The 14449-nt window shown below is 43.5% G+C and overlaps 1 protein-coding gene across 4 annotated transcripts in view; it reads right to left on the reverse strand.

The window, feature by feature from the left end:
• Nucleotides 1–14079, reverse strand: part of LYST (lysosomal trafficking regulator) — an 88536-nt gene extending 74457 nt beyond the window's left edge. For 2 of the 4 annotated variants that reach the window (XM_033053744.2, XM_033053747.2), the window contains exon 1: nucleotides 3976–4082. The gene's annotated coding sequence lies outside the window, so the exon portion shown is untranslated. Of the gene's footprint in view, nucleotides 1–3975; nucleotides 4083–4993; nucleotides 5128–13769 lie in introns of those variants that run through there. The other 2 variants (XM_033053746.2, XM_033053745.2) reach the window with 2 other exon arrangements.
• Between the last annotated feature and the right edge of the window lie 370 nt (nucleotides 14080–14449).

Below are 14449 nucleotides of genomic sequence, written 5' to 3' on the forward strand. Positions count from 1 at the left end.
TAAAAAAAAAATACAATAGAAGTTGCAGCAGGTACAGCCAAGATACAGCACTATTCCAGGACTTCACTACATGGATGACAGTATTACACACAGCTATCCCTTTTTCAACATAGATAAGCTATGGATTTTCACAGTTTTTTCCCCGCTTGCTCTCTTACTCAGCATCAGACTTATCTATATCTTCACAGAACATTGTTACCTAAAAATTGCACTGAGAAGATTCACACTTCTACTTTAATAACTGGTAAAAAAACCTGACTACCCAGAAAAGAGATTTTAATCAGACCCCAGGCTATAAACATGAATCAAAGAGCTAATAGCTTACAGCAAGAAGAAGCTCAAGATTTCCCATAGCCTTCTTTCCCATTACACATTCCAGTATCACTTCTGTATAGAGTGCTCCATCCGGAAGCAAGACCTCATCTTGAACTAATTTCAAAGTCCATGAGAGCCATGTTCAAATGCAAGACCTGAATCTAAACGGAGGAAGAGAAAATCTAATCCCGTGCATACCATATATTAGCTGTTCTCAACAGACCATGACAGCTGATTCAGAAACACTGCTGAACCACAGCAAAAGCCCACATCTCCCAAAATGCAGCTAGGGTAGAGCTATAGCAGACAGCACAGCCCACCTGACAACATATGACTAGCAAGAATATGCTTCTGTTCTTCCCCAGCAATTCTTCTCTTCCTCTTACCTCCACCTTTGCACTCATCCAGCTCCTTCTTGATGTAGCCCACCCCAACAGCTTTGCAGAAAACTAGCTTTCAGCTAGTTTCAGTTGATGTTGTTCAATTGCTGTACTGAGGGATCAGGCAGTTCTCACTGTCAGTGAAGGGAAGGCTGCAGGAGGGAGATTTCCTCCTTCAGCAGTAACAAGCTGCTCAATCAGCTTAGCGAGCTCAGACAAACCAGTCCAAATCACACAACAGAAGGGGCCTCAAGTGTCTTCTGCCTGATCTTGTTCCAGGTGTGCCATCCTCAGATCAGTGCTGTCACAGGAACCAACAGCTGCAACGACACCAGCTCAACTACTTGACACTATCTAAAGACCCATGAACCTTCAACAAGCAATAATTTGCTGAAGTACCTGATGTTCTCAACCATTTCTCAGCTGGAAAAGAAAGGAAGAGACAAAGTAATCCCAGGCATATATACACAAGGGCCTCCCACCACTGCATATTACAATCCTTTTCTAACAAACACAGCCAAAAAGATGTAGTGACACCTCGCACAACAGCTGCTACTACTACAGTTCCTAGCTAAGGAAGCCCACAGAGCCTGACAACTCCTCAAAAAAGAATAAAACGGGTGTTAGTGTGGTCTTGCCAATGACAGCTGTTCACTGCAAAGAACTGCAATTCACCCACAGAGGACAAGCAGGCATGTTCTGGACAGCACTTCCAGGTGCAGCAGAATCCTCTTATAAAATAATCATTTCACCCTACATTCCCTCTGCTCCTTTCTGCTCTGAAAAGACAAGTATCAAAACTAGTTTTGCTTCAGATTTCCTTCATGGGCAATATTATCTTATTTGAAAAGAGACCACCATGGCAATGGCAAAATTTGCAAATATGAAGGAAATATTAAATGGTTAGCTGCAAGGGTGTACAACTTCTTACTAATAAGGAAGCACCATGGTCTCTTACAGAAATCACTGACAATAGAAATACAGAGCTGAGCTTCCTGGAGTGCTTGTTCACAGAATCACAGTATTTGCTTATGCTCTTTGACCTCAACTGCAAAGAGAACTGTATGAAAACAGCAACTTACTTTCAGTATGTGTTAATGCAGTTTCTCTTTTCCACTGTTTACATATCCAGTGTCCAACTTTCCAACAGATCCTATACTATTATTCAAAGTACTCACAGAGTCTTTCCTTACTATCTTAAGCTACACTAACAACTGATGTGGTGACATGAAAAACCTACCAGGGACTGTGGTAAAGGAGGAAGCAAAAGAAGCATCAAAGGAGAGTCTTAATTAAATGGTTATTAACCTTGCACAAAAACTTTTTACAATCAAGCACTTTTGATGGAAAGCTGTCTGAGTATGGTTAAAAAAATTCACAGGGTAAGAAAAACGGGAAGGCAGGAAGTGAGTGACATCAAAAAAGCTCCTCTTAAGAAATCTGTATACATTCTTATAAACCAAGTAACAACTGACTTCCTTTGGCAACTGGCTTTGATTTTAGAAGTAATGCATTGACTATGTGTTTTTAGCTTGCAAGAGTCTCTGTCCAAAGGACAGGGAAGAACAACCACATTAAAACAGCCTAGAAAAAGATGGGTTTCTTTTTCTTACCTATAATAATATACGAAAACAATATTTTTCATTTGCTCAATTCAAAATATCAACCAGAAAACCTCAGAGCCAGTAAATCACAGATCTTCTAAAGCACCTGAGAGGATGCTTTCCTCTTTGCACTACTGGCCTGTAAGCATACAATACCACCAAAAAGGAGACTCGAGAATATTTTCCTGAGTCCTCATCACACTGTAGCTCCATTATGATAAAAGCTCTATGTAGACATGGTCTCTTGTCCAAGCAAACAAAATCTGATCCTTCCTTCAGGAAAGGTTAAATGCTCCAGACACCTCTTTTCTGCTACCTAGCACAAGATTATGACACATGACTAAAACAGATAGTTGTCCCACCAACACATCAGCAGCAGTACACAAGCTTGTGTCACTAGTTCCAAGCTTCCTGTAGATCCTTATAATGAAGTCTTACTGATTCACATGGCACTACAAGCAAGAAGAAATAAAAAAGTCTGCCATCCAGATTTTCATCTTTAGCAAGTCCCATTTACAACCACATTACATGCTTTTCCAACTCCTAGGCCATGACATTCAGACCTTCTTTCTGAATTTCTTCAATTGCTCTGCTTTCTCTTATACAAGAAGTTTCATTTTCACTTCTAGTGATATACTTGCTTTTCTTGCCTTCTCCCTTTGCTGCAGATAATAGTAAGAAGTAGTTCTTTAGTTCCTCTGGGGATATCAGGCAATATCCAATTCTTAGACTTTTGCTTTTCTCTCAGAGAAGCATCTTTGAACACTCTCCCCACATTCAAAGAACATGCAGAGGAGTTCCCATCGCTCCTCTGTCCACTCATTTTGATGCATGTTTTTGAAAAGGGGCAGTTCAGGTGCTGAAACGCTGCGACTCTTGCATATTCCACGTCCGCCAGCGTTATCGCGTTTCCGTGAACAGCCCACATTTGCTTTCTTCTTCAATCCTTATCTGTAACACACGCCTCGCTGACAGCAAAGGCTTTGTGTCCGCGCTCTGCGCCAGCACCTCGCACAGCGCTGCCCACCGCAGGGTGCGCACATGGAACGGCTCGGGATGGAAGGGACTGCACTGGGGCACCTGCTCCAAGCTCCCTGCCCGAGCACGGTCATCCTAGAGCACGCGGCACAGGACTGAGTCCAGGCGGTTCGAACATCTCCAGTGGGGAGACTGCACAACCTCTCTGGGCAATCCGCTTCAGCGCTCGGTCACCCACACAGCATCCCGGGAACACGGGAGGGGGCGGAGGAGAACCCGCATGCACCGCCTGGACACGCACACCAGGTATTAAACGTCGCCTTTCGGCAAAGGCCGAGGCCTGGCGCCAGCAGGGACCGCTCCGAGCCACCCAGCGCCCACCGCCGGCTCCAGGAGCGCTCGGGCCCGAGCCCGCGGTGCCCCTCCCGCCGCCGCTGCCCGGGAGCCCCGGGGCGGGCCGGGCCTCCCGCGCCACCTCCGGCGGCTCCTTCCGCCTACTGCTGCCGCCGCCGCCGGGCTACCCCGAGCCTCCAGCGGCATCTCCAGGCGACAGCAGCGCCACTGACAGCCCGCCCCGGCGCCGCGGCTGCCGGCCTCGGCCCGCCGAAACCGGCGGGCAGGGCCCGTGCCGAGCGCCCTGCCACGGCCCCGCGCCTCAGGCGAGCCCCCCACCCTGGCGGTGCCCAGCCCGCCCTTACCCGCTCCTCTCCCCGCCACAGCCGGCGCGCCCGGCCGCCTGCTCCGTTCTTATCCCGCTGACAGCGTCCCAGCAGCCCATGGCGGGAGGTTCCTGCTCGGCCCCTCCGCGCCGCCCGCCCCCATCTCCGCGGCAACACAGAGCCCGCCCCGCCCGCGCCTCCCGCCCGCCCAGCGCCCGCCGCGGCTCCGCCGGGCCGGCCGGGCTGGCGGCCCAAGGGCGCTCCTGCGGGTGCCGCGGCCAGCCTGCGGCTGCCGGCTCCCCCTGCTCCTGTGCTCGGGCCGGGACAGCGCCCGGCAAGTGCCACACGGGCAGCCGGCCGGCCTGCAGCTCCTGCTGGGGGGCCGAGCGGGCGGGAGCTGCCCCCCTAAGCGGGTTCACTCCACCGCCACCACCACCCTGCCCGGCTTCAACGTCGACATTAAAAACTCCCTTGCCATGCGTGTCACGTATCCGTGGCCATCCGCCCGCTGGCGTCTGGCGCTGCCGGGCTGCTGCGAGCCGCTGTCCCCGCAGCGCTGCGCTGGCTCACGAAGGGCTCCGAGGGTTTGCGCTCTGCTGTGATGTTTGCTCAGAGTAAATCCTTGGAGCAGGTTTACGGCTGCGGAGCTGCGCTTGGGCACTTGACTGGAATGCCCAGCAGACACGTTGCCCTGAATGCTGTTCGATCAATTCCCTGACAGAACAGGTTCACGTAGGCAAACAGTGAGCCTTGACTGCAATGTCGCTGCTCTCGCCTGCTTCAGGAATTCACCTTGTGTGGCCAGGACACTCAGTAATTTTATTAAAGTGAGAGCAGTACGGTACAGGCGGTGTTAATAAGAATATGCGTCATATACTCATGCGTGCCTAGGTTTGGCATCACCATCCTGATTCTTGAAATCAGAAAAATGTATATACAGAGGGTGCACCAGTGCATCCTTCTCACATCCTTATGCCACTCCCTGGTGCATTGGCCCCCTACTCCCTGACCTTTGCTGCCTTTTCTGATGAGGACCATGTAATTGAATTTCACTTACCATCCCAGGGCCTGCTGGCTACCTTGGTGTCATATTGGCTTTGTAAAACTTAAGCCAGGCTGCCTGGAAGGATTACACGGATGGTCGGAGCCAGATCTTGGGAATGCTTCAAACAGCAGGATCCCAGGACCCACCTGCCAAAATAAGTTTATATACACACGAGGTAACAGCAGTTAAGTCTTGCAAATATAAACTTCAATCTGCCTGTACACCCTGCTCTCATGTTTTTTTCCCATGGCATCTACTTATTTCTTATTTCTTACTTTTTTCCCCTTGGCACCTGCTTTTGGCTATTTTTCATGTTTGTGCTCACCTTTTTGACAGGGAACGAGCTATCCCTGTCAGATGGATACTGAGCTAAACAGACCTCCATTCCAAGCCAAAAGAGCAACTTCCCCACAAGGACCAGCTGTGCAGACCCCAAGACTGTGCCTTTGGGAATTAAGCACCTAGGCAATGCTTCTGCACTCAAAAATTGCTTAAATCCCTCAAGAACAGCAGTCCTAGGCAAGTGCCACCAGGATTCCAATAGAAAAGGAAGGAAGGGAAAGGAGCCTGATACTCTGCTTTTCTGCTAGGCAAGGTTACACAGCATAGTCACAGAGCTGCAGGTGTGGGAGCCCCAGTGACACTCCACCTCTCTGCTTAAGTGCCCACCTTTGAGAAGCTCAGAAAGATGAGTGGCTTTCAAAGGCACCCAAGCCTCTTCAGTGGCCACAAAGAACTTAAGGGAACTTATGTTTCAATCATTGTCCTGGAGTTGAGATGACAGTTAGTTGCTAATTCAGGCAGACTAAATCCTACTTTTAAGCCAGTTTATTTTAAACTCCTGGAGAGCATGGTAGGATTCAATGCAGCCCATCCCATCTGGCACTGCAGATGGTGGAGAGGAAAATGAGCCAAGATTCCCAAACCCAGTCTCAGGAAGTCCTTGCCCTAATAATGGTCACACAAATCCTCTTTACTTCGTGCAGCTGAGGAGAAAGTCTCTTCTACCTCAGAACCAGGACTTCCTGTTTGCTGAAAAGAGATACCACTACTTTATCTTTCTTTCAGATCTTACAGTTGCCAGATGATGAATGCATGTGTGTGTCCCTTCTCAATGCTTGACACCATGCTGAAAGCAGAGGTTTCTATTGGCTCTCCCATGAAACTCCTGCCTGCCAATACCTCCAAGGCTCTTTGCTGTTCCCACTGCTGCTGCCCAGTTTTCCTCAAAAGCAGATGTAGGACAGAGCAAACACAGTGCTTGACATTTCCACATTATCTAGGAGACCACTGAAGCTAAGCAGGCTGTGCATTACCTTGTGTGATTATACAGCAAAACTCTAACAGCAGCAATGAAAATTAAGTCAATGGCCAACAGCACATCAACTCACCCTTGGAATATTAAATATTATGGTGCAAAGAATATGAACATTTCAGATTGGTAACACAAATTTTACTAAAAATAAGAGTTTTTGGGAGAGAATTTGCCATCACATACAAACATCTGAGTGAATCTTCACAAGGTATTTACTAAAACCTTTAGAAGGGAAGTATGCCATAGCCTAAGTAGAACTGCACTGAACAGTTATCATGTGTCTTAAAAAAAAGAGATTATAAACTGTTTGGACTAAAAATATTGTTGAGAAAGATAAGCAGGGCAATAAAAGATTTCATCAGAATGATAATGTTTTTCTCACTTGAATGCTTCAAAGTACAACCTTTCAGCCCATGCAGATTTTTAAAATAATTACAATAATTAAAGATCCTGCACAGGTACAACACTATGCTTGCTCTTCAATTTCAAATCAGAGATTTTCAGTAAAGTACTAAGCATTCTGAATTCATTTACATCAAGATAAGTTTACAGCACCTCCCCAAAAGCGAGTAGAATGACACCAGTTTATACTAGAATAACTTCAAATCAAATCTGGTTCTTCTTAACATCATTGGTTCACTGATGACTCCCTCTATCCTACAAAGAGTACCTGAATCTCACTTGAAGTTATTCAACATAATTCTTCCTGGGTTTCTACTACAACTCTTTCTCTTCTTCATAGATGGAGGAGATAATAAGATGGAAAATAAGCAAGGAGCAAGAATACAAGTGGTATTTCCCTACTGTTCTCCTGAACAATAGAACAAGCTGCAGCACTGAGACCTGCACAGATCACACTGATACTATTATTCTTCAGTGTGTGGTATTAACATTCACAGAGAATGGATTGAGGTCAATGGTTCCAAAATTTTACTGTTCAGTGAGCCATTGTCCATTCCTGAAATTTCTTAAGTACCCATTAGATGTTTTTCAATAAAGCTCCATCTACTCTCATCATGAAGGTTTCAGCTGAAAGCCTTGCAAAGGTAATATAATGTAAGGCCTAGATTTTGTTAGCCACTTTTACAGTCTCATTTTCTCTACTTTCCAATGAAGATGTACCTGTCTTGGACAATTTACCTGTGTTTTAATGACATAATAAAAACAATATTTAAAATTGTGGAGTAATTAATGTAATATGTGATCTGTCTTAAGTCCATGATCTTAAGTCGGAATGGTTTGTGGAAAGGGCATCTTTTGTCAGCTGACATGAGCAGCCTTTCAGCAGGGAATGAGTAAGAGTCTATTTTCCCAAGGAAGCTTTATTCCTGTACTACTTTAAAAAAATATCAAAAGAGTGAATAAAATAGAAAAACAGTTTTGCACTTAGGGAATCAAGGAAAGGTCTAATAAAACTTGTAAAAAATACTAGTTTAGCTGTGGGTCTATCTATATCATGAGGAGAAACAGTCTGTGATTATCTACTCACTTCCAGATCAATGTTGGAGGAGTAAGCTGTTGAATGAATTCAAGGACAAAGAAATACGGGCTGAACACTCTTCATGTTTGCATTCTTCATGTTTGGCTACAGTGATATAAAAATATCAGAAACAAAAGAAAAACATTATCTTGTATGTAGAAAGAAAAGGTGAAATTTTATGCTTCCAAAAGTGGCTTAAAGCACGGGAGTTGTGGAAAGTCTTCCCTAGATATTTATAATACTTGTTTAGGTTTGCCTACTGCAAGCAGTACTCGATTTTCAGTGATGCATGATTTTTCATTGCAGTTATTCCTGTCAGCACACTCTGACATCAGAATGGTTTTACTGATGGTTCTAAGGCCCATTTCCAGAACAAAAGAGAAGGTAGCTAGATAGCCTGGTGGAAACATGGTGTGTGACACCTGAATCTGTACAATGTCTAATCTAGATGAAAGAATTAAAAATTACTTTATCAGTTTTGAATCAGTGAATCTACTTTGACCAGCCTTGGATTTTCCATTTAGAAGGAATTAATCCAGTTTAAAATTTATTCAAAAACAGCTGAGGTAAATCACTGGTTGCAATGTATGTTGAACTAGAATTAAATTGCCTTTAGTGAAGTGACTTTGGATGATGTAAGAAACCTTGATTTATGCAGAAATGATTGAAGCTAGAATAATTCCCACTACAAAGAAGGAGAGAAGCCTAATGAGAAATGCAAATGGTTTAAAAACATATAGACAGGACTTTGAGTCTCAATTTGCACCCATTCATGGCTTGTAAATGCATGAATTACACCAGATCATGGTCTCTTACAGTTATACATTGTCATGTGTCTAAGGATTCACACCTGTTTTGCAGTAAACAGTCAGGCAAAGGATGTGGCCGTGAAGTAATTCAGTTCAAGAGGTGAAACTGAAATGAAATCTCATTAAAAGCATGTCAGACTGCCATTTACATGTGTGCTTATAAGGCCCACCGTTGTCTTTAACTGGATCTGCAACCCATAGGAAAATACTCTCTTCCTAATCCACTGCAAAGAGCATCTCTGCAGTTCTCAATAACACACATGCTTTATATTATCTTCTTCTAATCAATGCTATGAAATTGCATAATTCATAGAAGGTAGTATTATTTTTAAAAAACTTATTTTTAGTAGTGATTCATTGGAAAAGTCCTAGCAGATTTTCATTTTCACCTGTTATCCACCATTTCTGAATTTTTGCACTGCTCTTCTTGAAAAATTAAGATTGCACTTTGGAGTTTTGAATGGGTAGATCTTTTATAAAGAGCAAACAATACAAAAATAGGAAATTCACAAATGCATGCAGAGACCCCTGAAAGTGACCTTGTTTCCAGATGTGCACTTCTGTCATAATTTCCTTAATCCATTCATATCCTAATAAAGATTATCCCCAAGAATTGGTCAAGATAACAATCAGTTTTTTAAAGAAGCATATCATCTCAATGGTAGCTCTGGGAACTACAGGTCCAAACCCCACTTGCAAGAAAGAAAACCCTATTTATTTTGCCTGGACATGGTTCGAACCATCTGATACTGCTCACTAGTCTAGTGACAGCTAAACTTTATTGCTGTTCAATTTGACACATGGGGACAGTTTTTGGTTTTGTTTCAATGCAAATACCTCCATGTCTTTTTCATTGTTTCAGTTTCCTGATGGATTCCAGTCTCACCTCAAAATGGCCAGTCTGGGTCACAGCAGACCTGTTCATCCCAGCATTAGTTGCCTGCAGAAGGCTACATGAACAGGATAACAGGATATGTGTATGGAAACACTTAGTATCTGTTCCAGTTTGCAGCAGTCTGCAGTTCAAGAACATCCTGGGACAGATGGAGTATCTTCATGGTTTATAGACTTTGATTCATTTTTGTTCCATTGGTTTGTCCAGTAGCTGTGTGAGCACCCAGAAGCCTCTGCCACCCACCAGGCTCAGCAGTGTTCTAAAGTTGAAGTACATGTCTGGTGAAAAAGCACCTCATTTAATTTGTTTGGGACTTTTTACCCACCCATTTCTCTTTGTTTCATCTAGTTCTTCTGCTTTGTGAAGGAGGGGATAATGACTGTTTGGTTCCTCTCTATATATTGCTCATGTTTTTAAGACTCCTTGTCAAATCTCCTATCTGCTTCTTTTGTTCCACCCTGAAGAGTCCCCGGCTATTTAATCATTCACTGTGTACCATTTATTCAGCTTTCTTGCCCTTTATAAAACTGTCATAACTCAGGGATTTCTTCTGCCCAAGTAATAAGACTTCTCTTTTCAGTACTCCTCTCTCTGCACACAGTGTTAGGATTCCTTTGACAACACTGATTTTTTTCTGCTATTTTAACCCAATTACTCATAGCATGACATATTTATTTTTTTTCTGGCTGACTTTCATTTTTGTTGCCTAGAGGAATTCACCATCTCTCACCTCAGACTATGCTTCTTTTTTTCCGATAACTTCTATGTCAAACAACACAATTCCAGGGGCAGATTTCTGAGACTTCACTGGGGACTTCTGTCTCCTTCCTCTGCCCAAAGAACTTCAGCTGTGAGATTTTTTTTCCTCTAGAAGTTATATCAATTTTTCTTCATAATATCACATATATTTATACACCTGCTAATTACATTATATATTATATTTTCTACCAATCTATTTCTGCAACCTTTTTTTTAAATGCTTGACCTCTTTAAATTTCATGAGTTTCAGTATAGTCACATTAGAAAGACTCAGCAGCAAAATTTGTCTTTCACAAAAATAGTGACTCTATATTGATTCATTTTTGTTGATGGTTTTTTAAAAGAAAAATAGATAATGCAGGTCAACTACACAAACCTATTAATCACAAGACTATGAATAAATTATGAGGCAAACATTACAATTTTCTGGCAAACTGACTATGACTTTGGCTGATGTATTAATTCTACATAAAAACAAACAAAGAAAGCTGTTTAAAATATTTCTGCATAAGACTGATACTGGATTTCTCCCTGTGATTTCTGATTATCAGTCTAATAGTTCTGTTTCCAGCAATTAATTTCTTGGTGACTTTGCTGGAAAAGAGAAGGTAATTAGGCAATGATAAATGTTCGATATTTGCAAACACTTCTTTCCTGAGCATTGGGTATCTCCATCTTCAGAAGAAGTAACCCACCCATGCACTGAATGCTGAGCAGCATTCAGAGTGGTCTTTAGCTGCTGGTAAAGCAGACACAGAGCAATCACAAGGGTCCAGCTCCAGAAAGAGCTGAATCAGACAATGGAACTCATTTCCAAGACAATCTTAGAGACACTTGGGCCAAAGAGCATGGTATTAAGTGGTTGTTTCACATTCCCTGTAGCGCACCAGTCTCTGGAAAGGTCCAACAAAGCAATGGACTGTTAAAGACTACAATGACAGCAATGGGTTGTAGGATGTTCAAACATTGGGGTGCACATTCAGCAAAAGCCACCTAGTTAATCAACACCAGAGGGCCAGTTGGGATGGCCCTGCCCAATCAAAACTTTTACATACTGTAGAAGCGGATAAAGTTCCTGTAGTATATGTTAAAAACACACTGGGGAAAACCTGGATTATTCCTGCCTCTGGCAAAGGCAAACCCATCCATGAGACTGCTTTTGCTAAAAAACCTGGAAGCACTTGGTGGTTGAGAAGTTTAATGTGCCTCAAATGGATTTGACTTTGAGTGAAAATAAATGATCAATTACAATGTTATAACTACCCAGTTGTACTATAAGCACTTCTGTGGCAGCTACGTGTGCATCACCTCACTGAGCATCTCATGGCCTCAGTCTTAGCCACAAGCATTCTAGGGATCTGAGCCTGACCTCCCTCTGGTTGTCATGTTCACACCAAAGAAGAATGAACTTTGAAAAAACAGAACAAGGGCAGCAGTGCTGGAATGAGAACTGACTCAAATGTACACCATGCAGCAATCCAACACCTCACACCATTTCTCCTGCTTTGAAGGAGTTACCAAAGACAAAGGCTAAAGTGATAGAGTAAAAGAATTCAACAAATGTTTTTTGGGGTTTTTTTGGTGTGTGTGTGTGTATGGAAATTATATGAACATTTGACAGAGGCATTCTATAGACTAAGAGAATGATGTTTGTAAGTTTATCTATCAAAACAGATGGATAGGGAAGGTGATGGTATATTGGGCAGTGTGAAACTTGGCATGGTATAATGGTATGGAATAAGGAGTGGATATTGTCCTGGTTTCAGTTAAGGTAGAGTTGATTTCTTCTCAGTAGCTACTAGAGTGCTGTGCTTTGGATTTGTAATGAGAATGGTGTTGATAACACACCAATGTTTTGGTTTTTTTCTAAGTCACTTATCCCTAGTCAAGGACATTTTTTTCCTTGTGTCTTGCTCTGCTAGTGAGGAGGTAAGCAAAAGAAACTGGAAGGGAACACAGCTGGGGCAGGTGGTCTGAAGTGACTAGAGGGATATTCCACACCATAGAATGTCATGTGCAGTGTATAAACTGGGGGAGTTACCTGGAAGGACAGCTGATCTGGGTTCAGGAATGGGGGGTCTGGCATCGGCCAGCAGATGGTGGGCAATTACATTGTGCATCAATTTGGTTTTTTTCCATTATTGTATTTTAATATATTTGAATTATTAAAAGCTTCTTATCTCAAGAGAAAAGTTTTACTTGCGTTCTCTCCATTCCATTGGGTGTTAAGAGAGAGGCTGTGCGATGTTTCATCCCCGGCTGGACTTAAAACCACGACACAGCTTCAGCTCTGGCAGAGTGGGGGAATCTGACAAGAAGAATGATGATACTGGGCAAGCAAAAGTGTGTAAGAGAGCCAGCATGGATGGTATGCAGGGTTTGCATTGCCTGTTTTGGAATAAACCCAGCACATGAAATAGTCTCTGTAACAACACTCAGCCATTGTGCTTTTCTGCTTTTCTGTCTCCAGATTAGCATTTTTGGGCAAGCACTAGCTCTGAGGACACAACAGGGCACAAAACATGCTCTGTTTCAGACACCGTCACTTTCTCACAAGAGGCAGGAGATTGTTCCTCAGCAAGAACCTTTCTCACAGTGTTCTGTCAGTTCACCTGCACGCTCCTCTTACTATCTTTTCAGCTCTTTCCCCAAGTGTGTTAAGCATTGCCCCAAGCCATGGATTTACTACTGTAATGTAGTGATCAGGAAGAGACAATACTATGGATTCAAGTCAAGAGAGTGAGCCAATTTTGCAGTTTTACGTAATTCATTGGAGCTCTGTAGTTATTTAGTTGCATTGAATAATTCAGTGGGTAGGCTGTCTGAAGTATAGCAGCCTCTTTGTTTCCTTCCTTCATGAAGGGAAGGGTGATGCATGCTAGTAGGGCTTCAGACATCTATCCAGCAATCAGCACAGACTTTTTCAGAGTTTCATGCATTCAGAGACTACCTCCCAGCACCCATCCAGGCCCTCTGCCAAATCTTCTCGTTTTCACACTACAAGGCAAAATCCTGTTCACAGTTTTGTCAGTATTACTCTACTGCTGTCAGCAGAGTTATTCCAGAGTCACACTGCTGCAAATGGGTTTGATACAATCTTTAGTGTTTCCCCAGCCCAGCACACATCATCCTAAACCTTCTGCCCTACTGATCAGTGTTTCTCCCCTGCCTGCTGACCTAGCGTACAAGCTGATGCACAGATGCCAAACCACAAATATCAGTCCCCTGGCAAACACCAAAACAAATGTGACTCAGGTACTAATCACCCCTGAGTCCTCATACCAGACCTCACCAGAGACGTCTCTGCTAGCTTGAAACCCAGCCAAATGCCCCAGCCACCTCCAGTCAGGGTAATTTTCTTGCACACCCTCACACACCACTACCACCACCCCATGGCAAGAAGAATGACCCTCCTTGGAGAGCTTTCTTCCTCTCAACCATCTTCTCAATTTCCTTGCAGCTTCCCTTTCCCTTGGAAATTAGATATCACCATAAGGAATAAAAACTGTTTAAAAACCTGTGGAGCATACCTGGTTTCCTCAGAGAGTTGCTACTAAAAAGCAAAGGAACAGCAACACAAAATTATGTGAGCATCCACCTCCTGGGCACTCTGTTAATATTTGACATGGACTCAGCAGAGGGAGGCTGCTGCATCTGCACAAACTGCTGCAGTGGAACCTTGCGTTTTCTGTCAGACTGCTGGATGAAATCACAGCTTCCTTGCTGGTATGCTCTGGCTCCTTTTCAGCTTCACACAAGAAGCCTGTCTTGCAGAGGCTTGGAATTCAAAAGTCGCTTTGGTTTGTTTTCCTTTGAGTTGGTTGTATGCTGCTGTGTCTGCAGTGCTGCTGGAGGAAAAAAGCACATAGGAAAGGAAGGAAAGAAAAAGGATTCCTGCAGGCTTTTACTGTCAGTGGTGCAGGAAGATGAGTAAACAGTGCAGAGACAGCTAAAATGACTGTGCTAAGTGGTGCAAGAGTCTAAAAGCTTTCCAATGTGCCATTCCATTTTGTTTGCTTGAGTTTTGTATATAGGCATATAAAGAGGGAACAGTTTGGCCTTAAGGCCATACTTAGGAGCTGAGACAGCCAAGTGAAAAATTCAAAACTCTGTCCTGTTCTGCCAAAAAGACTCTCAATAAGAAATCTGAGCTGATCTGCAAAAATTGTTTCTGATCTCCAACTGATCTCATTTCTTCAAGCACAACATT

This window comes from Catharus ustulatus, chromosome 3 (genome assembly GCF_009819885.2).
Source record: "Catharus ustulatus isolate bCatUst1 chromosome 3, bCatUst1.pri.v2, whole genome shotgun sequence".
Taxonomy (NCBI): Eukaryota; Metazoa; Chordata; class Aves; order Passeriformes; family Turdidae; genus Catharus; species Catharus ustulatus.